We start from the raw sequence: 25,596 nt of genomic DNA, 5'->3' as shown, positions 1-25,596 counted from the left end.
TCTCAGTTTTTGCTGAGATGGCCAGTCAAATGAAAAAGTACCAGTGTTCATGTATGGACACAAGAGGTATGTTACCCTGAGAGAGAGGCACAAAAGGTTCTCACTGGAGAGCATTGCTGTGTCTCCACCTCCAGTACACGTCTCCATTATTCCTGCAGGTGGGAGGACCTTGCCTAGACCCAGAGGCCTTCTGTTCTCATGTTTGAGGTGAGAACATTCTCATTCATGAGGCATGAGGCATTTTCATGTTTGTCCTGCTGTCTAGACTGAGGCTCCCGGTTCCAGCCAGATGGCAAGTCAGCATATCAAAGACATAACTGAAGGGGCACAACAACAGTAGATATTAGGAATCTGCTGCCACCATAAAGTTGGCTGGCATTGGAAAACAGTATCCATATGTTTGAGGAGATTTTTGAACCACTTGGCATTTCATTTCTTTCCACCACCCAGAAAATATACCCTCTGGGCCTGAGGGCATCTTAACAAAGGATTCCCTGGCTTTGACACTCAGTGTGGCTTTTAAGGATGATGCAGAGCCTCTGACCCAGACATCTGGACTGTCAGCCCCAGTCTGTTCTGTTCTCACAGCCTATCAGAACTCTTTGCCCACCTGGGCAGATAGACGAATCATCACAAAACGGCTTCCTCTGGGTGCAGAAGGCTCCTTGGCTCTGACCTCACATAAACCCAGGAGAAGGAGTCCTGGCATTCACTCCTCCAGCTCTCTCTGCTGAGTTTATTGCAATTGACACTAATGCCAGACCGGAGAGACACGGAGCATGGGGCCCTCCTGCTCGTCCCCTCTCCTATCTGCTGTTAGGAGGTGAATGGCCACTTATTCATTGAAAGGGACAAATAAATAAAATCTCTCACACACACTGCTGAATGTACATCCACTTTTGGCATCTGTCAAAATGCTGCAGTAGATGGAGAGAGCCCCTCCCTGCTCTGCTCTCTGGCTAATCAGGATGTGGCCTGGGGGTACTTTTCAAAATGATGAGTGGTGTGGAGCAGCGTCTGCAACCTGTGGGTGTTGACTTAGCTCCGGTGCCTCTGCTTTTTAAAAACATACTTTCAAAACCCTAAAGACATTTAGGGCATAAATGACTGGAGACAAAGAGAAACTGCTTTGTTAAGAAATCCCTTGGGATAATTTTCTGACATACTCAGGGTTCAGTTTGGGTGCAGAAGTTCCCAGAAATCTATCTGACTGAGGGTCATGTTCATTCTGTGCTGTGGAAATGCTGCAGGGAATCTGCACTAAAGCATAGCAAGGAGATTGAGGAAAGCCTCCCAGCAGCTGAGCCACACTGAGGGCGCCCACAGCAAAAGCCGATCTGCCAGCAATAACCTTGGGTCCCCTGGGCAAAAATCCCATGCAGCTCAGTGACAGACTCCCCTCTCATTGCTAATGCAAATACATCCTATGGGTATCACTGGAAGGGATCATTAAAAGTGAGCCGTAGCACTCACTTCAGCGGCTTGCCGCCCGGGCTGGGAGGAGCTGGCGGTGTCTAGAATCTCATTAGACTTGCAGCCAGGAAGTAGTTTAGAGGATTACATCATAAGGTTGTCAAGGTAACTGGCCAGGCTGCCTCTCTGGCATCCTGTGGTCCATGATGACATGTTCTCTAGACCAAGTGAGGAGTAGAGGAGTGGCCTGCAGCCTGAAGCACGACAGCTAGCAGCCCACGCTCAGAAAGGTGACCTTTATACTAGGATGTTGCTTTTAGGCTGGATCACAAGACAGGGCTCAGCAGTCTTGCAGCTCTTCCTATCCACTGTGTGACAGGAAGGACTCTCCTTGGTGTTCCCTACTGCCCAGAGCTCCAGAAGAGTGCTTCCTGACCATCATCAGCCTAACATCTGAAGGAGGCTACAAAGCTCAGTAAGGACACCATGAAGGGCATTCTCAGGGAGCTCAGGCCCCGGCTTCCTGTTGCCTCTAGAACAGGACCCTGCATTAGTTCTACTGGTTCCCTAGGCCTTAGAGCAAAATGCCACACCTGAGTGTCCTTAAACAACAAAAATGTATTCTCTCCTAGATCTGGAGGCTTGAAGTTTGAGATTAAGTTTATTGGCAGTGCCATGCTTCCTCTGGAGCCTCCAGGGCAGGATCCTCCCTTGCTGCTTGCAGCTTCCCAGGGCGCTAGCAGCAGCCTCCACCCTCACTGGGCTGCCTTCCCACTGCGTATCTGTGTCTACACGATGTTCTCTCCTCCTTGTGTCTGTCTCATTTCCCTTTTATAAGGACACCAGTCATATTGAATTGATCTTGGATAGATGGCATATTCAAAGACCCTATTTCTAAATAAGGTCACATTCAAAAGTACTAGGGGTGAAGTCTTCAACATGTCTTTTTGAAGAATACAATTCAATCCATGACAGGCCCACTCTACTTTGCACAAAGACAGGTGCACACAGCACATTCCCAGGCCTGTGGTAGGCCAGGCCCACATCTGGCTGCCTAAAAAAACTCACTAAACTCCAGGTAGAAAGTCAAGCTGTTAAAATGGAACCATTGAGGGGCACCTGGGTGGCTCAGTGGGTTAAGTGTCTGCCTTCAGCTCAGGTCATCTTCCCAAGGTCCTGGGATCCAACCCCTCCATCCTCCCTACTTAGCAGGGAGCCTGTTTCTCCCTTTCTGTCTGCCACTCGGCCTATCTGCGCGCTCTCTCTCTCTGTTGAATAAATAAATAAATAATTTAAAAAAAAAAAAACCCTAGAACCATTGAAGAAATGAAGAACACTGTGGCCTTGAAAATCAAGGTCATTTCATGATTCTGAACTTGCTAACAGCTTCCATACATAGTTGCTCCTATCTTCCCTTCCTGTGGCTTGAAGGGAAAGTGTTTAGGACAAGGAGCTCTCAAAATCAGCTGGAAAAGCTTCCCTTCTTGTAATCACCAGAAAAGCATACAGGATGTTATCTTGGCTTTCTGTTCAGTAAGTAATACTTTCCAAGACCTCTAGACTGGGCAAAGTTTCCTCAACCCTATGAATCACTCATCCTTAGCAATCCAGAGAAAGCATTTCTGGGGACACATGGCTGTCTCTTCTCTCTTGATAGAGGCCATTCTTTTAAGATCAGCAAAGTGCTTTTGCATTGTCTTAATGTCAGAAGCCTGCCAGAACTCTTCAGAAAGGTGGGTTTCTCCTGAACGGAAGCAACAGGGTAGAGAATTCCATTCCCAGAAGCATAAAAGACCTGGAGACTATGTCACTCAGCTCATGTGCTTTTTCCAAGGCATACAGGGAGGGAGGCTCCCAAGATTTTCAGCAGAAGCTAATATTGTGTTGTTTGAAACAGCATCCTTAACAATTGGATTAAGGCCACAGATGGAAAGAGCAATTTTCTTTCCACAAATTAAGGATGTGGTTAACTTCAGGTGAGCAAAGGATAATGGGCAAATGTAGCAGAGTTAGAACATCCTTCTCACAGCCAAGGGAAGGACAAAGATATGCAGAGAGATTTAGTGTTCATCCCAAAGTTCTTTCCCATATTTTGGGATTATTTTCCCCACATCCTAAAGTCAGCTTGTTCCTAGAAAAATTGTGATTATCATTTCATCACTTGCTGGGCACTTTACATATGTTATCTCACAGACCCTTAAGGAGGTAGTATAGCATAATGGCAAATAACTCAGGCCCCAGAGTCCAATGGTTAGACTCAAGTTCATACCCCCGCCTTTCACTTCCCCCTCGATGACCATAGGCAAGTCAGTGAGTCTCTTTGTGCTAAGAAATGGGAGGTCCAAATTCTGACATCAGAGAGTGGTTGTAAAGATTAAAAGAGATAACCTATAGAAGCATTCAATAAAGGTTGGTTTCTATTATGGTTAGTATAATTATTCCCACTTTATATATTATATCTCATTTACAAAAGAAACTTGGGATTCAGAAGAGCTAAATAACACATTCTGGTCACATAACTAATTGGGGAGGAATAGGTTTCAGTCTAAGCTTTGGCCAACTGAAGCCTCCCCCCCCCCCCCCCCCCCCCCCCATAGCACTGACTGTTATGCACAATTGCCTAACAATTTGGAGCAAACTTGTTTTGGGGGTGCCTGACTACTTTCATTCTCAGTTCAGACTTCTGCCTTTCAGTTTCCTTCTGGGAATGTAGTACCCTCCTAAGTTTCCCTTCTGCCCAGAGCCTCAGAGCTCACCTTTAAAACTCATCTTCTCCAGAGAGCAAAACATAGTTCAGACCAAATCCCTTCCCTCAGCTCCACCCCTGGCTGTCTAATGCAATGGTGGCCACCCATCCGCTCAAATATCAACTGCTGATGGTGGCTTAATTCCTTGTCTTTCATTTATTCAACAATAACATAAAAGATAAGCTTTTAAGCCCTGTGGCCCAGGCACTGTGTTGGCACTGCTGATACAACTCAAGCTTATGGCCCCAGTCCTCACAAAGTCTCTGATCTGGAAACAAAGGAAGATATGTAGATAATTAACTCTTACACTCCAGGGAAAGTGGTCATGAAGTGGGCTACTGTTGATTAGCCATGACATGTAGGAGTGCCAAGGTTGAGCTGCTTTAGCTGGTTCTGAAAGATTGAATCTGATTTCGCCAAAAGGACATCCTGGCAAAGAAGAAAGAACCGACAATGATGGAATTAGTATAAACCTAAGTAACCATAAGGCGTTGGGCAAGGGCGGCTGGAGTTTGCTGAGCCTGAGAGAAAATGATAGGATGTGGCTGGAAATGGAGGTAGAGCCCAGATGGGGTGGTTTTTGAATGCCTACTAACCTAGTGCTTTGGTTTTTCTCCTGCATGCTACAGATTCTCAAACTTTACCCTCTATAAAAATCACCAGAGTGCTTGATAAATGCAGATTTCTGCCCACCCTACAAAACGTTTAGATTCAGTACATTTGGGATGGGACCTGCACATTTACATTTCTAGCATTCGCAGGTAACACTGAGTCTGCCACTTCTAAGACCATGCTTTGAAAGTTATTGCAGCAGACAGTAGGCTAATGGAGAACTATCTGGAAATACTTGCATTTTAAGTGGAGGCACCTTGGTTTTTCCTAGGGAAAGCTATTCAGGAACCAGTGGGCATGCCTAGCTCCTCCTTCCTGTCTACAGTCAGTATTCTCTTCCTCTGCCTAGGGCTGGGATGCAATAGACATTAGGCTCTGCTCTGGATTGGGGTGCCAGCACAGCACCCCACGTTGCCCAGCAGCAATGCATTGAGAAAGCCAGAGTCATTTCTGGTGTTTTTTTTTCCCTGAGAAATTATGCTCCAGCCCATGCCCAATGCCACTTGCTGGCTGAGGGTCACTGGCTCCCCCTGCTGTCCCACTCATACCCCAAAGTGGTTACTAAAGGTGTCTGCAGGTTTTCTGTTGTGGCTGCTGCATGTGAATCAGAATGCCTCAGTTCAGCCTTTCCTTATATAGCTACCGGGATCAAAATCAACTATGCTGCCTCTTTCCAACGGAAAATAACACACGTCCCACTTAGGGTGTAAAAATTCCCTTGCAAATGCAAACAAAATGTCATCTTGAAAAAGATATGTCATTGAGGAATTGGAAATCAAACTTTAATGACCTCTGCATACCTTTCTGAGCTCATGTCTTTCCCTCCTCTCATTCTTCCCAAACTAGCCCCCATGCTATTCATCTAACATACCGGGCAAGCCTTGGGGCTCTGTACTGGCTATTCCTTCTGGAATGTTCTTCCCCCTATAGCCATATGGCTCACTCTCTTGAGTCTTTCAAATCTTTCCTCATTGAAATTTTTTTCTGGCAACCTGATTAAACATCAAACCCCCTCCCCAACACACACAAACATACACTGACAGAGATGCATATTGTCCCCCTAGTTCTACTTCATTTTTCTCCATAGCATATATCATTGCCTCCCATACTATATATCTTACTTATCTATTTGTTCATAGTCTGCGTCTTACCCATTAAAATATAAGCTTCTGAATATAGGTCTTCTAGTCTAGTTTGTTCACAATGGGGTACCTCCTACCTAGAACGATACTTGGAACACACAGTAATAGAAACACAATATTTTTTGCATGACGCATACTGGTTTTCCTGTACCGTGGTTTTAACACCAGGGCTTTGTCAGTAACTGTCTTGCTCAGAATGGTCAATCAAGCTATCTATCCTATGTCTCTTATTTATGAAATGAGAATAGCATCTGCCTTACCCAGATTTCCAAGTTTTGGAAGATAAGCTAATATCTAAATTATGAAAAGGCTGTGACACATGAACTGTAATACAAATGCAAGTTATTTTTAATCATTTTCCAATTTCCCCCAAAGAATATAACAAATATATTCAAAGAGGCCATTACTATGACTAGTGTTTTTTTTTTTTTCAGGCATATTTGAATAGGCACTTTCTTTGTTTTACTGTGTTCATAAATAACTCTTTGTATGTGCTAGAAAAATAGAAATGTGAAAGCTTCTAACAGTGAAAGAATAAATAGAAATAAATCAAGTGTAAGATTATTCAATTGAGTATGTTTGGTTATGTATAAACAATAATGAGTGGCATTAAGTTACAAGGCAATTCAGGGGTTGTTCGCTCAATATCATCTGAGTAAAATAATGGAGAAAAGTAAATGTTCATCAGTTTTATTAATATATGTAGCTCAAATGTCCCCAGGCCACCCAAACTACAAGTTTAATTGCAATCACATTGATATGAATTCACAGAGTCTGCTGGCCTACATGATTAGAGGCTTGCCTATATAACTACAGGCCATCTGCAAAGACTTCCCCAATTATTCTGAGAATGTCTGGAGTGTTTCACATTTGCTCATGACTATTTCTTGCAGGGTGTTCTGCTTGCTGCATGCTATTTGCTAATGTCCACCATTTTCAGCCCCTAAAACAGATGCTGTAGGAGCAGTGCTTTAGGACCTGGAGAACCAGATCTCAGGGCTCCAGAGTTTTCATAACCCCCAGAGAGCCTGTGGTCCTACTTGAACTGGAGTCAGATTTCAGATTTGGAGGGTTGGTCCCTCTACCTCTTATACCTAAACTCTGGGGCTGTGCTAGGAAGTGACAACTGAAAAGCCAATAGCCTTTGCCTTTGCTTCATGTCATTCAGTTTGAGGTCTATCTTATAAAATAGCCATTATCAGAAAGCATGCCTTCATAAGAGCTCAGAGAAATCCTTACTATTTTACAAGCCATAAATACTCTTGATCTCAGATTTCTTGAAAGCTTTATTGTACTTTTAGTGACTCTGGTGAATTAACGTCTCTAAGAAGCAGACACACTGTTGAAAACCAGAAAACAGGTAAAACACATTCCCCGGCTTCATCAAAACCAGCCACAATTACATTTGGATTGTGATTAGTGGTGCTACACATGTGGCTGTTTTCCAGTGTTCCTGGTCTCCCCATAGCCCACTTTGCACTCCGGGCAAATGTGGCCAAGCTGTGCTTATTTTCTGCTTGCTTTTCTCTGGCAAAGAAACATTTGTGCAATTCTCCATTCAAGCAGCAAAGAATGACCCTCAATCTTTTCACTTTTGATGGGAAATAAAAGATCAGGATGCCCTGTCTTCTAGAGACACAATGGAAGGAACATCTCAGGTAACAATCTTTGTGACTATTGTTCCCAAGAAGAATGCTCCCCCCACCCAGTTTCTCACCATACAGGCCACAATGCCTCCACTCCATGCCCAAGGACAGAGTCTATGGGCTTTGTGTATACGCTCGTGGGGTAGTCTCCCCTCCAATAAATGCATATTCTCTTCTCGACCAACACATTGGAGGGATCCTCAAATTCAAATACTGAAGAACTTCTTTGAAAATGTAATAACCTTTTATTTCATTTTTCTTGGTTTTCACATATACATACACACATACCCCATAAATTTACCTATAAGCAATGACTTGTACAATACCTATTAACTGAATTCAGTGGTGAAAGACCAAGTGTTATCACTCCAGACTGGAAATAAGCATGAGAGTCAGCCATATGCTACAGTCACATGAGTTGGTAGAGTTAAGAGAGCCATTTTGAATCAATGGGGATTTTCTCTTTCTACCACACATTTAAGGAGAACACATAATGCCACGAGCATTATTTAACTCCCAGCTTAAATTCAAATTCTCCTTGTTGTTTCTTGTGAATAATTTAACAACTTTACATCTTATAAATTTTTAAAAAATGGTAAAACAAGTGAGGAAATGACTGAAAACTGAATTCAAGTCACCTTCTTTGATTTCTGTTTTGTCTGGTATTTTTTTGTTAATGATTTTATTTTTACTTGAGAGAGAGAGAGAGAGAGAGAGAGAGCAAGAGCGGGGGAGGGGCTTAGGGAAAAGCGGACTCACCACTGAGCAGGGAGTTGGATGTGGGGCTTGATCCAGGAACGCTGAAATCATGACCTGAGCCACCCAGAAGCCCTTATTGTGTCTGGTATTTAAAAGCAAACTGACTGGACTTGAAGGAGATGTTCAATCTGGGATTAAAAATGACAAAATGGAGAAGACCCGAGTGGGGAAATAACACGTGTAAGGAACCTTTCTCATTCACAGCTTTGTCTTTTCCTAGGTACTAGCTAGTAACCTACTTGTTTGTTCAAAGGTCTAGCACCTTGTCTGGAGTCCAAGAATGATTGGAGGAAAACCCTAAGCCATATTCCTGCTCAACTACAGTCTGAAGTTAGAGGTTTTAAGAAAGAACAAGGCACATATAATGGGATCCAACTTTTGCAAGATATCAAAAAGGAAATTTTCGAATCATTTTTGTACAACCTATTTGTTCAAGTTAGCATACTATCCTTTCAGCTTTCCTGCATAAAAGCTTTTTTAACCTTCAGAATAAACAAAAAATAGGTTCATGGATAACTTAGAACTTTTTGTGAAAGTATAATGTTTGTGTGTATTTTTTTATTTAGTTCTTTAAAACTCATGCAAGTTAATGTTTATTTAATTTCTTTTATATCCTGAAAATTTCCTTTTTTTTTGAAAATTTCCTTTTAATATAAAATTATTTAATCGCAAAGTAACAGTTATTCTTTAAATCCTTCCATCTATCTTAATTCTATCAAAAGTAAAAACAAACCCTGTTAATGTTTAATTTTTGATCTTTTTATTTAAATAATTTCTTTGTTTATGATAAAAGAACATTCACCAGAAGTAATCACAAAGTCAATATAAGTTGAAAGGCATTCCTAAAATGAGGATGAAACAGTTGAAAATTTGGCAAAAATGAACATAACATCTGTCTCTTTCCCTTTTTTTTAATATATATTTTTTAATTTTTATTCATTTATGATAGTCACAGAGAGAGAAAGAGAGGCAGAGACACAGGCAGAGAGAGAAGCAGGCTCCATGCACCAGGAGCCCGACGTGGGAATCGATCCTGGGTCTCCAGGATCGCGCCCTAGGCCAAAGGCAGGCGCCAAACCACTGCACCACCCAGGGATCCCTCTCTTTCCCTTTTTTAAAAAAGATTTTATTTATTCATGAGAGACACAGAGAGGGAAGCAGAGACATAGGCAGAGGGAAAAGTAGGCTCCCTGCAGGGAGCCTGATGTGGGACTCAATCCCAGGACCCCAGGATCACGCCCTGAGCCAAAGGCAGATGCTCAATCACTGAGCCATGTAGGCGTCCCAACATCTAAGTTTCTAAAAAATAATACAAGTTGCCAAGTATTCTTTTTGTATTAGAGTTCTCCAGAGAAACAGAATCAATATGATCTACAGTTGACTCTTGAACAACACAGGTCCACTTATATGTGCATTTTGTATAGTACTAGAAATGTGTTTTCTCTTCTTTCTGATTTTCTTAATAACATTTTCTTTTTTATAGCTTTCTTTGTTGTAAGAACACACTATATAATAATATGACATACAAAATATATGTAAATAAACTACTTATGTTATCAGTAAGGCTTCTGGTCAACAGCAGCCTATGAGTAGTTAAGTTTTGGGGGAGTCAAAAGTTATACACAAATTTTTGACTGTGCAACAGGTTGCCACTCCCAGCCCTCAAGTTGCTCAGGGGTCAACTGTATATATATAGAGAGATTTTAAGGAACTGGCTCATAAGATTGTGAAGGCTAATAAGTCTAAGCTGGTTAAATCAGGCTAGCAAGCTGCAGATTCATTTTAAAGTTGATGTTGCAGCCTTGAGTTTGAAATCTGTAGGGCAAGCCGTCAGGCTGAAAATGCAGGTAGGGTTTCTATGTTGTAGTCTTAATATAAAATTCCTTTTCCTTGAGGCACCTGAGTGACTCAGTTGGTTAAGTGTCTGACTCTTGAACTCAGCTCAGGTCTTGATATCAGGGTTTTGATCTCAGGTTTGTGAATTTGAGCCCCGCATTGGGCTCTACATTGGGCATGGAGCCTACTTTAAAAAATAATTCCACTTTCTTCCCAAAACCTCAGACTTGCTTGTAAGGCCTTCAACTGATTGGGTGAGTTCCACCCCCATTATGGAAAGTAATCTGCTTTACTTAAAATTTAGAAAACATCTTTATAGCAATATCTATATTGGTATTTGACCAAAGAACTAGACATCATAGCCTAGCTGAGTTGAAATACAAAATTAACTATAACAGTCCTAGAAACAGCTTGTGTGCTAGAAATAAAAGTAAAAGCTGGAATTCCTATAACAATTACTTTCCCACAAAAAGCATTATCCATTATTAGTTATGCAATATAGATTCATAGAAATAGATTTTTGTCTTCAATAATAAGAATGTGTGTGTGTGTGTGTGTGTGTAAAAGGGAGTTAGCAAAATGACTTTAAGCTACAATTTCCATTTAATTATAAATTTTAAAGGAAGTATCTTTTATTCACTTATTCTTCTTATTCTATGGGATTTATGTATAAATAAATTTATATTACTGTTAAAACTAAAAAATAATAATTGTTAAAAACTGTAAAAAAAGTTTTTAAATTAAATGGCAATCTGATAATGGTTGCTTATTTGGTAATGAACTAACCTCCATACAGATAATTATTACAAATTCTGTTAAAAAAATGATTTCAGGCACAGAGAGCCCCTAAAGCAGACACAGACTATAGGTGGGGAAGAGGTGTCACATGAAGAAAGATACTGCACTGAGTGAGAACCACATAACTTTTCTATCAGGAACACTCCTTTCCCTGTGAAGCACAGATGGTTAGAACTTGAGCAGAAAGTAGCATTCTTATGAAGTGCTTCAATTCTTAATGAATTTCCACTGGAAATTAAGAGAGGAAATCCTGGAAAGATGACAGAGAGATGGGAGGCAGACAACCCAAAATCTGCTTACAAACTACTGGCAGGGGTACTTCAGTGGCGTCAGTCAGTTAGGCATCTGACTCTTGGTTTCAGCTCAGGTCATGATCTCAGGGTCATGAGATTGAGCCCCACATGGAGATCCATGTTCAGCATGGAGTCTGTGTGAGATTCTCTCTCCTTCTCTCTATGCCCCTCATACCTGTGCTCTCTCTAAATAAATAAAACTTAAAAAATAATAATAAAATTTAAAAAGTAAACTACTGGCAAATAGTTGGCTGACCCCTGAACTCTACATGCCCAAAGTAGACTGCAGAAGATTCAGCAGAAAGCAACAGCTGGAAGACTAAAAAAACTGAGTGGATGTTCCCACTACTACCTAGCCCAGAAAAGAAAAAATTTAGAGCTTAAATCTTACCAATAACTTTGTAGACCAGAAGGAAAAACCTGAAATATTAAAAGATTGCAAACTACTACAGCCAATATGACTCTGCTGTGGCTTTTTGTTTTGTCTCAGAAGATCAGATCAGTAATAAAGTGGGTAAATGTGGTCTAGACCACTTAAGTGTGGGATTGATGTATTACCATTTGGTGAACTATGAAGAAGAATGATTGTCAGTGGATTCCCAGCCATGATCGATCTGTGTCAAGGGTAATAAGATATTTTCATCAAGATGCTATCCAGTTAAAATAGGGAGCGGCTCTTTTATTTTATGGAGCGGCCAAATGGGAGAAAGAAATAGTGAGTCTCTTAGCATAAAGATCCAGATTCAAATGGCCTTGATAAATTGAAGAAGTATTTAGAAATTAATAAAATATGATTCCATGGATAAATGCTTAGGAAAGTGGACCAGAAAGTATAGAAACATACAATAAAGCAAGTGATAGACTATGAGAGTGGTTCTTAAAATTTTGGTCTTAGTACCTTCATTCCCTAAAAAAACTATTGTGAACTTCAGAGTCTTATTTATATGAATTATATACATTAAAATTGAGAAAATTTGAAATATATTTAATTCACTTCAAAATAACAGTGATTTCATTGTATATTAACACAAATAACTTCTTTCAAACACAACATTTTTAAGCAAAATAATATAGTGGCAGGCAAGCATGGCATTATTTTACATTTGTGCAAGTCTTTTTAATACCTGACCTACTAGAAGACATCTGGAGTCTCATGTTTGATTTTATGGTCAATATGTTGAAATATCATGTAGCTTCTGGAAAACTCCACTTTCCATTCATGAAAATATTGTGAGTGAAAACTATAAATGACATCTTAGTATCATATAAACATAGTTTTGAATTTGTAGACCATGTGAATTGGTCTCAAGGACTCCTGGGAATCGCTTTCACTGTTCACATGGAACATGTGAACATTCTGGGTCACTTCTGAGACTTCCTTTGACTTACCTTTTTTAAATTTCTCCGTATTACTAGTCTTTTGATCTTCTTGCTTATAATTTTCAGGCCATCCCACAGAATCATTTATAATTTTCCATAAATCTATATATCTCCACACCCCCAGCCATCTCTCTTTCTAAGCAAAATGGACAACCAGATAGTTGTATCACTTGAAATTCTGACCATTGGGAGAATTTCCCTTCTTAGTCACCTCTTAGTCACAGATATAAAACTGCAGTATTCCACTTTGGACTGATTTCAACATATTTCATAGAAATCCCTCTAAAATAGACTTGAATATTCTCTTCAGTTCTCACCAGGACCAGGTCATAGCTTCAGGATGAGAGAGAAGTAGGTAATGCAGTAAAAATAGATACACCAACATTATAAGCCACCAGATCTTGCAAAATACTGGTGCCCTCACCACTTACTCAAACTTAATTTTATAATTGATGATGATCAACTATCCAAATTTATGGCTCAATGCGTCATATAACATTCTACTTATGACAGAAACCTCATTTGTGGGCCATTTGGTATCTCTAGGGACCAATAACAAATCAAGGGTATTTTCTTTAAAAAATAATAAATATTTTATGAAAAAAATACAGTTCTTATCCAAAACTCAAGGGATTTGCACAGTGATTCTCCTAATGGATCTTTTCACAATATCCCTAGAGTATCTGGATCCATCACAGTGAATTTTGAACAACGTTAGATTCACTATGATATAAGGTCTAAGTATTAGAGTTGCTTACCATGCAGCCTTGTTTAGTTGCTCCCAAATGTGATAAATGGTTGCCTTCAAAATCTCCAAAGCTCCTTTCTTTAGTGGTAGGAGTTTTGAAAACTTGTTTTTCACTTTGGATGTAATATCATAACATGTTCTGTACTACAGAAGTAACCAGAAATTTCTCTGAGATGGCAGGTACATAAATTTTCATTGGGCTTATATTCCTAGACAGGAATATATCTTACCAGGTATTGGAGCCTATTGTTCTATAACAAATCTCTCCAAAACTTTGTGACTTAAAACAACAACAACCATTTTATTCTTTCAAGCTTTTGGTGAGTCACAAATGTGGGAAAAGTTTCGCTGGTCACCTCCAGCTCAGGATCTCTCATGTAGTTGCAGTCAGACTATGGCTAGAATTGGACTAGATGAGGGGATGAAGCAGCTGGGAGAAGGCCAGCATCTCTCTCTTCATGCAGTCTCAGGTCTATCTGGATTATCTTTCCATTTCCTCATAGCACAGAGTTGGTTTGCTTATACTGCAGGTGAAGGCTTCAGGGCACAAATATTCTACTAAATAAAATGGAAATCATTTCATATTTTGTGATCTAGCCTAATAGGATACACAGTACCACATCTGGATGAAAAATTAGAAAATCCTATCCAGCTTCAAGGAAGGGAACATAGACTCTATCTCTAAGTGGGAAGAATGCCAAAATTCCATCATAAGAAAGGTAGGTGGGGCTGGAGATATTGCTACAGCCATTTTTGAAAAATATGATCTGTTAAACCAAGTATCAAGGGCATGTACTCATTCCTGATGAAAAGGTTTTGTAACATGATATTAATACAGGAGATGAGAGTGAGGTGGACTGACGAGATGATGAGAGTTACATTGTTCTGAGGTAAAATGGCAAAAGTGTACTGCTGTGCCTTTCAGAAGTAGATCGCTTCTGTTATCCTGTTTATTAGAATAGTTTCAGAAAAGCATTTTCCAGAAAAAAATAACTGCATAGCAGATGTTGGGAAGTGATTATTTGTTTTAGAAGAAAGACTTCACCTGGAACAATAAGTATAATTGCAATCATCACCAGATTGGTTTGTAATAGTCTCTGGTCATTCTCCTAGACCCCTTTCATATTCTTCATGGAGACATAGGTGGCTTGTTTGGGAATAAAAGAGACGTCTCTGAATATTTTACATCTTTGGATATGGTGCTAATGTCTGTTGAAGTTCACCTGGGGTACAGTACTGCTAATATAAGACTTTTTTTAAAATTTTTGATTTATTTTTTTAGGGGTGGGGGATGAGCAGAAGGAGAGAATCTTAAGCAGGCTTCATGCCAAGCACCAAGCCCAACACAGGGTTTGATCTCACAAACCTGAGATCACAACCTGATCCTAAATCAAGAGTTGGCCACTTAATTACCCAGGTGCCCCTATATTAGACTTTTTTAGAAGTGCAGTTCTGAAGTCTTATATTTGGCCCCCATCATAATAGCCTTCACTCCTTTTTTTTTTTTTTAAGATTTTATTTATTTATTCATGAGAGACACAGATAAAGAGGCAGAGACAGAGGCAGAAGGAGAAGCAGGCTCCCTGCAGGAAGCCTGATATGGGACTTGATCCCAGGACCCCAGGATCACAACCTGAGCTGAAGGCAGATGCTCAACCACTGAGTAATGCAGGTGTCCCAGCCTTCACACCTTTTATCAGAGAGTTACTGTGGGGAATCTTCCAGCAGCCAACTCTTCCTTTAGTAACCAAAGAAATAACTATGGGATAGAAATGTACACGGATGTTGGAATCCACTGTGATACAGACTTTGGCCCAATCTCCACTTAATCCCTAACTTCCAAAAACTTTCACAATGACTTTCTGAATCTTAAAGGAATCACATAATTCAAAGCCTGTGGTCAATAACCCCCACAGTTCTTGGTATTTATTTTCCAATTCAGTTTTTTTCTGGCAAGTAGCTATAAATCTCTTTGAGTATGCAGAGAAGAAAATTTATACAATATATAATTTCCATGTCTTGGGGTCTTTCTGCAAGGATTTGTGAATTGGTTCATATCTGGGAATTGAGTGACCCTGATTCTCACTCATGTGCCTCTAATCACACCTTCATTTCTAGATTTACATTTGTTTGTTTGTTTTGGGTTTTATAAATTAAGCAAGACTTTACAAGTCTGCCCAAATTCTAGAGTCCTAGGGATCCCAAGACCAATTAGCCACCAACAAATATCTTTATAGATCAAACAATCATGATTACTGCACTGAGATACTATTTATTTCAGTAATAGATAATTGTTTTTTCATGATTTATTACTGTTTCTGGTACTCTGCCAACTAGAGATTCTATCAAACTTCAAGTCAGAGAACCTGTTTCAAAGCCAGGATCTTTCAAAGCTTTCACTTGGGCCTACCAGAAATGTTTGTTCCCAAGCATTTTTCAATAATATTTGTTTTTACATAGCTAATACAGATTTTAATCCTTAGTTAAGGAAGTGTCCTTGGGGCCCTTCCTTTCTAAAAGGAAAGATGAAAATTCAAACTCATTTGAACTCAATTAAAAATTGAGTAAAACTCAATTAAAAATTCTTGTCTCCCTAAGCCTTTGGATTTCTCCTCTTCATTATCTCAGGAATTTCTGATATCTCAATCTCATTTTGTATAGACATCACTGTAACTAGCTCAAAACAAAAATAGGTAGAGCTTTGGCCCAACACTGTCTCACAGTGGGCTGCCCGTGTCCAATAATTCCATGATTATTTCTCAAGTGTATTGTATTGTCCTGAAAAACCCAGGAAATTAAGAATTACTTTTTCCATATTACTTTGAGCTTAAGGTTTGGAATACTAATCAAATACATTTGTGCTGACTAGAGCACCTAAGGAAGATATGAAGGAAGAGAGAATAAAAATAGATCACTAACAATATACAATATAAAACCCATTGAAGGCAAGTATCAAAATAACTTGAGTTGAAACCTAGACCTTTGAAATATTTTAAGTATAAAACTGAGATTTTTCTAAATTTTCAAATCACACAGAGCAAAAAGTGAGTTTTCTGAGATGTTAATAAATTGAAATAAACTTTAAGTTTTTATTCTTCTGTATACTTGATAGTGCACATATTAGTATGGTAGTACAGATAATTTACAAAATAAATGTGAAGGGAAACAGTATTTGCTTTAAAAAATTTTGTTGATGGAGTGTATTTTCAAAAAATGTGAATACTACTGATCTGATCTAGAATACAGAGCACAAAACCAAAAATCATCATGTATAGTATTTCAGTATAAAAACAAGCAAAATTCATATATATTTATGAATTCATATATGCATTCACGTGAATATTTCTACAAGTGTTATCATTGTTAGACAATTCTGTGCCAACTGTAAAGTTCTCATCAAAAATGAACATATAGCTGCTTACTTATATACTTTAAAAGTCATTTATTTTCATTCACAGAATTTATGATTTTGGCAACCACTGCTATGGACAATGATATAAGTTAAGAAAAAATTTATCAATCTGATAGGCTTTACCATAAAGACCAGGTACAGACTATCAGACACACTTCAAATCCTGTGTTGGGTTTTCAGCAACATTCCTAAGTATGCAAAACCCTTCTTATTAAGCAAAAGGGCTTAATCTCAAAGACGAATGCTTCTAACTTTCATTCCTCATCATATGATCTTGTGATGGATAGAACAATAGCAGTTCTGAAGATTATTTCTGTGAGAATAATTTTGGAAAACACACAAGAAAAAAATGCAGATATTTGATATTAAATCAATTACGTTAATGAATATTAGGCAAAATCAGATAGTTTTCCTAAGAAATATAAATCATCTAATAGTAATGCATTAAGACAGTGCACATAATACAAAAATATAATACCATGTATAGTACTTTTCAATATTTTTATTTTGTTAAAAATGAAATTGAAATTGCTGAACAGCAAGAGCAAATCTATTTTTGCCTGAGCCATACTTTTTAAAATCACAATTTAATAAAGATACTTTACCCTAAATCCCCCTGTTCCTCAAAAGTTTTATAGTTTTTCTTTGACATTTTTATCATCCTACCAGGGTAGAGATGATGAAACTTGGGACATAAAATCATTAGCTAAAATGACCTCATGTAGAGATGCTCAAATCATAATAGAATATGAATATTGAATGGTTAGGTTTTATGAATACCTAAATTATTTTTAACGGATTCTTTCCAATATTTTCCCAACTAGTCTGGTTCTTTAAAATGCAATAAAAAAACTAAAATAAATGATGCACTGCATCTGCTAATCTAAAATAAATCAGATACGTTGAAAATTTAGAATAAAAAAAAAAGAAAATTTAGAATAGAGGAAGACCTCCTAAGTGGTAAAGGTGTCCCTTTGAGATAATTCACTTTATAGAAACCTACAGAAACAAGTTTAAGACATTTGTTGTTCAGAAGCCAATAACCACCTCCATGCGTCTGAATATTGCTCATTCTGAGATATGTTACTTTGAATGATGTGGAAAATTTTCAAACTGTATATTTCAGTTAGGTTGGCTAGCCTCTAGACTTATTTTTATTGCTCCAGTACTGTCTTTTATACCATGCAGTATGAATTACATAAATAGCATATATTTGAATAGCAAGGGGCTTTACTAAGAGTAAAGTAACTTGATAGTACTTTGAGTACTGTGATTCATAACAAATATTAAACTGCTCTTCTCTGCCAGTGATCACAGTTTTCTAGTCCTAGAAGGGTAAGGAGTCTGTTTTCTCCTGTGTTTTCCTATGGTTTCGCCTATATTCTTCTGTGGAAAATAATGATAACAAAGCAACAGCAATCCAGTACTCTTACTCAGTTCTTGCTAGGGGGTGCCAGAATTTTAGCAATGTCATGTAGTACTTACTCTCAGAACAACTCTAGGAGGTAGTTATTATTCCAGGGCTCTAGTACAGGTCAGGAAATGAAGGCTAAAGGAAGGTTAAGCAGATTACGCAAAGTCCAACAGCTGTCAGTGTTGGACATGCACTTTGAGCTATCTGATCCCAAAGTTCATGCTCTTAAACACTATACTGTGTTGCGTATCCTGGAAATGAAATGCTGCATCTGATACCAAGGGGAGAATATCTTTTACAGAATCTGATGTTCACCTTTGACTCATTTTCTCTTTTATACAATTCTAATAAGGACATGAACTGTCCAGGAGTGAGTTCTTTCCAGACCTCTCATGTTGCTTGCAGAGATCATGGCTCACTTTTCCTCTGTCATTCTGCAAATAGGGAGTGTGTAATGCAGCAACACCCAGAATCCAGACCCTCTCTCCAAGGCTCAGGATGGAAGAAATTCTGGGGATAGTTAGAGAATATGATTGAGGAGAATAGAAATTTATACAGTATGTTTTCCACTAAGTAACAGTGGACAGAATTATAGTCTTTAATACTTTATAAAACATACATTAGTTATGTAAATTTTATCTGTAAAAATAAAGTGATATTTATTAAAAGAAAGCTTCATTAAAATTTCCCTTTGAACATCTAAAACAGTATGTGGCTATTATTCAATGAACAGATACTTCTAATATTTCTTGAGACACAGCATATTATTTGTTTACCCACATCAAGAACACATTTATTTCATAAATATATATTTACTAAATCAACTCAAGTAGATTTTTTTTTATTACCAGCTTAAGATACTTGCATATTTAACCATTAAAAGATGAGAGAGGGATCCCTGGGTGGCGCAGCGGTTTGGCGCCTGCCTTTGGCTCAGGGCGCGATCCTGGAGACCCGGGATCGAATCCCACGTCGGGCTCCCGGTGCATGGAGCCTGCTTCTCCCTCTGCCTGTGTCTCTGCCTCTCTCTCTCTCTCTCTCTGTGTGACTACCATAAATAAAAAAAAATAAAAAAAATTTTTTTTAAAAAAGATGAGAGAATGTTTTAAATTGCTTTTTTCTTAGTGATTTGCAAGGAATTCAGGTAGGGATAGCTGTGAAAAATTATTCCATCTTCCTAGTTTTCAGGGCACTGTATATAAATAAAATTAAACAAGGAATAATGGGGCTCAATTGGTAGTGTCTGATTTCAGCTCAGGTCATGATCTCAGGGTCCTGGGCTGGAGCCTTAGTGTTGGCTTCCCTGCTCTCTCTCTCAAATAAATAAATAATAAATAAATAAATAAATAAATAAATAAATAAAATCTTAAAAAAATAATATTAAACTTGTCATCAGATAAGACTTGTCACTGTATAACCTTTGTTAAATGGAAAAGAAATATTAAGTCCTTTTTGCATCAAAATAATGCCATTTGTCAAATGATGTTAATTAAAAATAAATGTTTAGTTTTATAAATTTCTTGAATTTCTCAAATGCATATACCATATCTAACAACATCTTTTCACACAAGTCTTTTCTGCTACATTTTCTTCCTTTTCAAACTTCACATAAGCAGCAAATTAATGTATTTGATAGTCTAGCATAACAACTTGATTTTTTCTCAACACAAAACAGGACCAGGATGAAGTCCTCACTCTAATATACATATTTTTAAAATTCTACATATTTGATTTTATTCTTCTTTTTCAGTACAATATAATCCTGAAATAGCAATCCTGGTCAAGATCTCGACATAATACAAGTATATGACTGACAATGTGCCGTAAAAGCAAGGGTTCAGTTGAACTTTCATAGTTCCAAATATATACGTTTTTCAGGAAAAGTGACAGTAGGGCTTAGCAAATTCAATCCCATTTAAAATTATTCTCTAAGGCACACAGTAAAAATGCAATGATGTGAAAACTTGTGTAGAATGGACAGAAATGCAAAATAATACAGTGGGCTATAGAATACAAGGTTGGTTAGATTCAAGGCAAGTAAAATATGGTTAGATCCCTGTCTCTTTGGTTCATGTATCATGCACATTTTCATTGCATCATTTAATGTTGTACTGGTGCCATCTTGTTAGTTTCCTTATTACTGATCTCATCATCACTAAGAAAGGCAATAATAGCAAGGTTGTGGGTGTGGATTTTAGCAGAAAATTTATTTGGAACAGAAAAATTTAAAACTTGCAAGTATGAAAGTATTTTTAACTATATAAAATTCAAATGGAAAGCCATTTTTCAACTGAATTTTCCTAGAATATTACCAAATATTTCAAAACGATGCCATAATCTTAAGAAGTTCAAACAGTTGGGGTCTAATGTGTAACTGGTGTTGTCAATGAGATGGTGGCGTGGGCATTTATCACAACAGAGAACATTTTTCAAGATAAGAGCTGAGCCCATATTTCTTCCCACTACGGTTTCCTATCTCTTGAATTTCTTTAAAGTTACATCAGCAGCTCATCTACATTATTAAGAATGTCGCTAAAAGAAGACATCTTTTAAATCTTTCTCATCCATCACTGCCAAAGTGATTGTCTCATTTTGGCTGCCATGCCAAAGAAATTTGAGCAGATTACTTTCCATTTTCTGCAAAACATGCTACATCTCATGACCCACTTTGAGTTCTCACCGTTAGTCCACGGTTGGTATACTCTTCTCCATAGTACTAAATGAAAAGGATAAGCTTTGAGACTGAAAAACAAAATATTCTCTACATTAACCAGGGTACATGATACATACCAGAAATGTGGCAGAGGGCTGATGATGACATTTTCAGTCTTTCACAGTTCTTAAAGTTTTGTTGAAATCCTCTACTGGACAGGGCCTTGAATTTTGGTTCTGTGACTGGTTGTGTATTTAAATCTTGCTGAGTCTTTGTTTCCACACATAGATAGGGGTAAGTAATAATAGAATAATCCATGGTTATTTAGAAGAGCAAGTAATATGTGTAAAAATTGTAGTAAATTGTGAAATCCTTTTTTTAGACAGTGAAGTGGCTATGTGGTACACATTTAGAAGAACACAAATTCTTTTTTTTTTTTTTGAGATTTTATTTATTCATTTGAGAGAGAGAGCACACACACATGCATGGGGGAGGGGCAGAGGAAAAGGGAGAAGCAGACTCCCCACCAAGCAGGGAGCCTGACTTGGGGCTCAATCCTAGGACTTGGAGATGACCTGAGCTGAAGGCTGATGCTTAACTGACTGAGCCACCCAGGTGCCTCAAGAACACTAATTCTTATTGCATAGTTAAGTTTGAAAGTCTAAAATCATCCCTGGGTATTTATAAAATGACACTCATCTAGTTTTAGATTCTCATGAGTATAAAAACTCCCTACTGACTTTGATTCCATTCAAACAATGGGTCTTTAACACGCGGTACAGAATGGGCACTGAGCTGAATGCTAAGGGCATCCACAGGAACTAATGCTTGGGCCAGTTCCTCCTACTGCCCACATTCTACCTAAAGAGCTTACAAGTTTCTACCTCTCCCTTTAGATATAGTGTCAGCAACACTCTGAAAGCCAGAGGACGCTGAAAAACAAAACCAAAATAAGCATTAATCTGGCAGAAATGCGGCGTGTGAAGAGAACGTTAATGCAAACCAAAGCCTATACTTTGGTTAGATTTAAGCAGGTCGTGAAGTTTGTCTCCACAGAGAAAGGAACAAAGTCTGAGGGAGTACTATCTGCAAAGTTACTGAAATTCATGCACTGTGTATGGCTTAGGAGGGCTTCAGACTATTAAAAAATGCTTTCCAGGGGCGCCTGGCTGTCTCAGTCTAGTAGAGTATGCAACTCTTGATCTTGGGGTTGTAAGCTCAAGCCTCACATTGGGTGTAGAGATTACTTAAAAATAAAATCTTAAAAATGCCTTTCATAATGTATCAGTTTTCTAGGGCTGCCACAACAACTTACCACAAAAGGGTGGCTCAACACAACAAAAATTTATTCCTTCAGAGTTCTGGGGGCTAGAAGTCAAAACTAAGGCAGTGGTTGGATCGTATTGCCACTGAAGTGTTTAAGGAAGAATGCTTCCTCCTTCTATCTAGTTTCTGGTGCCTTCTGGCAATCCCTGGTTTATAGGTGCCTCGTTTCAATCTCTGCCTCCACCTCCACATGGCCTTCTTCCCTTGTGTCTTTTCTGTGTTTCTGCATCTAAACCCCTCTCCCTTTTCTCTTATAAACTATCAGTCCTCAATCTTAGGCCCCATTCTAATCCAGGATGAGCTTCACTTGATTACATCTTGTTGGGTCAAAACCTCCTCAGAAGCTTTTCAGGCATAATCTGAAGTCAGGTCCAGATCCCAAGGTCAGAGAGAGAGAGAGAGAGAGACCAAAGAAAAAGGCAGACCTCTCCAGACTGGTCAGTGATGTGTTTAATAAGCAAGGGAACTTATAAACTTATATACAAAACTTGCCTTGAGGGGCAGCCCAGGTGGCTCAGTGGTTTGGTGCCACCTTCGGCCCAGGGCATGATCCTGGGGACCCGGGATCGAGTCCCGTATCGGGCTCCCTGCATGGAGCCTGCTTCTCCCTCTGCCTGTGTTTCTGCCTCTGTGTGTGTGTGTGTGTGTGTGTGTGTGTGTGTGTGTCTCATGAATAAATAAATAAAATCTTAAAAAAAAAAAAAAAACTTGCCTTTGGCAGCTGCAAAATGAAATCTCTGCATCCACCCTCCAAACCTTGAAAGTTTCTAACATAAACTGTCCACATGATCTCAATGCCACATTACAATCTCGAGGCTGTGTCCCTGATAGGCTTCCGGCAGTGGGAAGGTCCAGCAGAATGTACATTCCAAGGACAGGGGACAGGGTAAAGAGCCTCTGATTGCAAGATTCCAGGTTCACAGACCAACTGGAAGTCACATTCTTGGGATGCCCTCCTCAAACACATTTGTAAAGACTCCATTTCCAAACGAGGCCACATTCACAGGGACTGGGGGCTAACACTTGAATGTATCTTTTGAGGGTACATTATTCAAACCACCGCATCTGGTAAAAGAAGGGTTTCACTCAAGCCTGAAATATTAGAAGAATAATAGAGAAAACAAAGTGAATTAAAGATTCGTGATTAAAGTACTAAATCAAACCTATGAATTTCTTGAAAACCGGCTTTAAGTATGCAATCCTTTAGAAAAGTAGTATATTTCGGGCACCTGCTCTCTCTCTCTCTGTCTCAAATAAATAAGTAAATCTTAAAAAAAGAAGAGTAGTATATATTATTCACCTTTATAGCCACAGAAAATATTAAAAAGTTGAGAGAAAACACTAAACATGAGCAAAATAAACAGTTGATATAAAAAATACAATAGACGAGTTCAGTAGTCACATAAATTCCACAAAAGAAAAGAATATTTCAATCAGCAGGTACAGTACTATCCCAGAGATCACCAGGAAATGATAAAGAGATAAAATATGAAGGGAAAGCTAGGGGATGCAGAATATAGAAATAAAAATGTCAATATCCAGGAGATAGAATTCTTTAAAGGAAAGAAAAAATTAAAAAGTTCAGGAAATATCCAACAAAAAATGAAAGTAAATTTCCTGGAGTCGAAGGAAGATGAAAAACGTCAGGCTGAAAGAGGCTTAGAGATGCCAGCCAGGAAAAACAACATGTGGACACATTATGGTAAAGTTTAAGAATATCAAAGACAAAGAGAAAACTCAAATATATTTCAGGGAAAAATAGAGGACCAACAAGGAAATGAGAATTCTATGGACATCAAACTTGCACTCCTGTATTAGATTATCTTCTGTCTTAAATATTGGAATTTAACTGAGAAAATAAGAGAGCCACAAATGTTGAGGCATCTGAAAAGCTCAGAGCAAATTCTACTGTTAGAAGATATTCTCAATTTTTTTTTTAATCTTGAAGCATGTAAACAGTGTCGCCCAAGTATTTTCACACATTGTATCTTTTCGTCCCATCCCAAAGGCTTTTCTTTGATAAATATTTTCATAAAACAAAATTTTATTCTTTTGAATGTTTTGTGAGACATAAATGCTACAAAACCATACACATCTCCAATTTCGTTCCATTGTGGCCTAGAATATAAATTTATCCAATTAAAAAATAGGAATGCCAACAAAAAATTCTTCCCATAAGTCAAGAAATTCAAAATGGCCATTGTTTAATTTGAAATTGTTTGCATTGCAAGTCAAAACTTTTAACTTTTTGATCTTTTATGATTTGATTTATGAAGTTCTTCCCCTGCTACTATGGTAATAATTTTAGCTTTTCTCTTGTTTATGATCTATGTTTTCAACAATTACAATTAACTAAAAGTCTTGAAAGACTACATTTTGCCCTCTTCTGTATGTTGAATACTATGATCAAAAGTTTCCAAGTGATTTTGAACAAAACACAATCAAAATTTGGTAAACTCATTTACAAAATAAAACTTCATTTTTTTTATGGCACTCTGAGGTTATAAGAAGTTGATAAAGTAGATCTTCAAAGTCAGTATTTTTACAATTGAACTAGATGATGGGCCATAAAGAGAAAAAGCATGTACTATCATGTTAAAGTGTTTCTTCTAATTTCAGCATTAGCTTCTTCATAAAAATATTTGTAAATTGTGACAAGTCTTGACTTGACATCAATTGGTAGACTATCAAAAATTGTACTTCCATCTGAATTGTGTGCATGAGAACCAATTCCACATATGATTGAACCCAATCAGTTTCTTAATTTAGTCTGCTTTGTTTTTCTTTATATCATGACACTGCACTTCACCAAAATTTATATTCAAATAATTCTATCTTTGATGTCATAAGTTTTAACTAAATTTATAATAAAATTTACAATAACTGTAGGTATTTTATCTTCTTTTTAATGAACATTTGAAGCTTTATTTTGATTGCATAAATTGAAAATATTATGCTATGATTGGAATTAATGTGATGGATTTTTCTATTTGAATCATTTGATGACACTGATATAAAATTCATATCTTTCATTGTTTGCCAAATTCCTCTAATAACAGGCTCAACTTACTAAACAGCTGTCTTTCATTTCTCATTCATGCATAGGAAACCAGAGTCTAAAATAAGTAAAATAAATTTAGATGAACAATCATTTGATCTAAATGAATAATCATGTAATAAAAATTAAACACACTTCTTGCTACTATCCATATTAAATTATCATCCTTGGACATTTCTTTAATAAGTACCAATTTTTGATATACATAGCTGCTTCTATAGCAAATTTGTATCTTCTGATTCTCTTGTCATTAGTGGTATCATTATGATACCTATAATGGATGGTAAATGTTCATAAATATTTTCTGCAAGTCACATAGTTATTATTACTTTCTTGGGACATAGAAAATCAGTACTTAA

General features: G+C 37.9%; 1 long non-coding RNA gene across 1 annotated transcript; it reads left to right on the top strand.

Annotated features, from left to right (window-relative positions):
* Nucleotides 1–1,610: 1,610 nt before the first annotated feature.
* LOC119865826 lies at nucleotides 1,611–8,842 on the top strand. The gene is made up of 2 exons (XR_005378179.1): nucleotides 1,611–1,888; nucleotides 8,573–8,842. It is a non-coding gene; the product is annotated as an uncharacterized LOC119865826 (long non-coding RNA).
* Nucleotides 8,843–25,596: the final 16,754 nt, after the last annotated feature.

The sequence above is a fragment of the Canis lupus genome, chromosome 25 (assembly GCF_011100685.1).
Source record: "Canis lupus familiaris isolate Mischka breed German Shepherd chromosome 25, alternate assembly UU_Cfam_GSD_1.0, whole genome shotgun sequence".
NCBI classification, from domain to species: Eukaryota; Metazoa; Chordata; class Mammalia; order Carnivora; family Canidae; genus Canis; species Canis lupus.
This window is presented reverse-complemented; position numbering and strand designations above follow the sequence as displayed.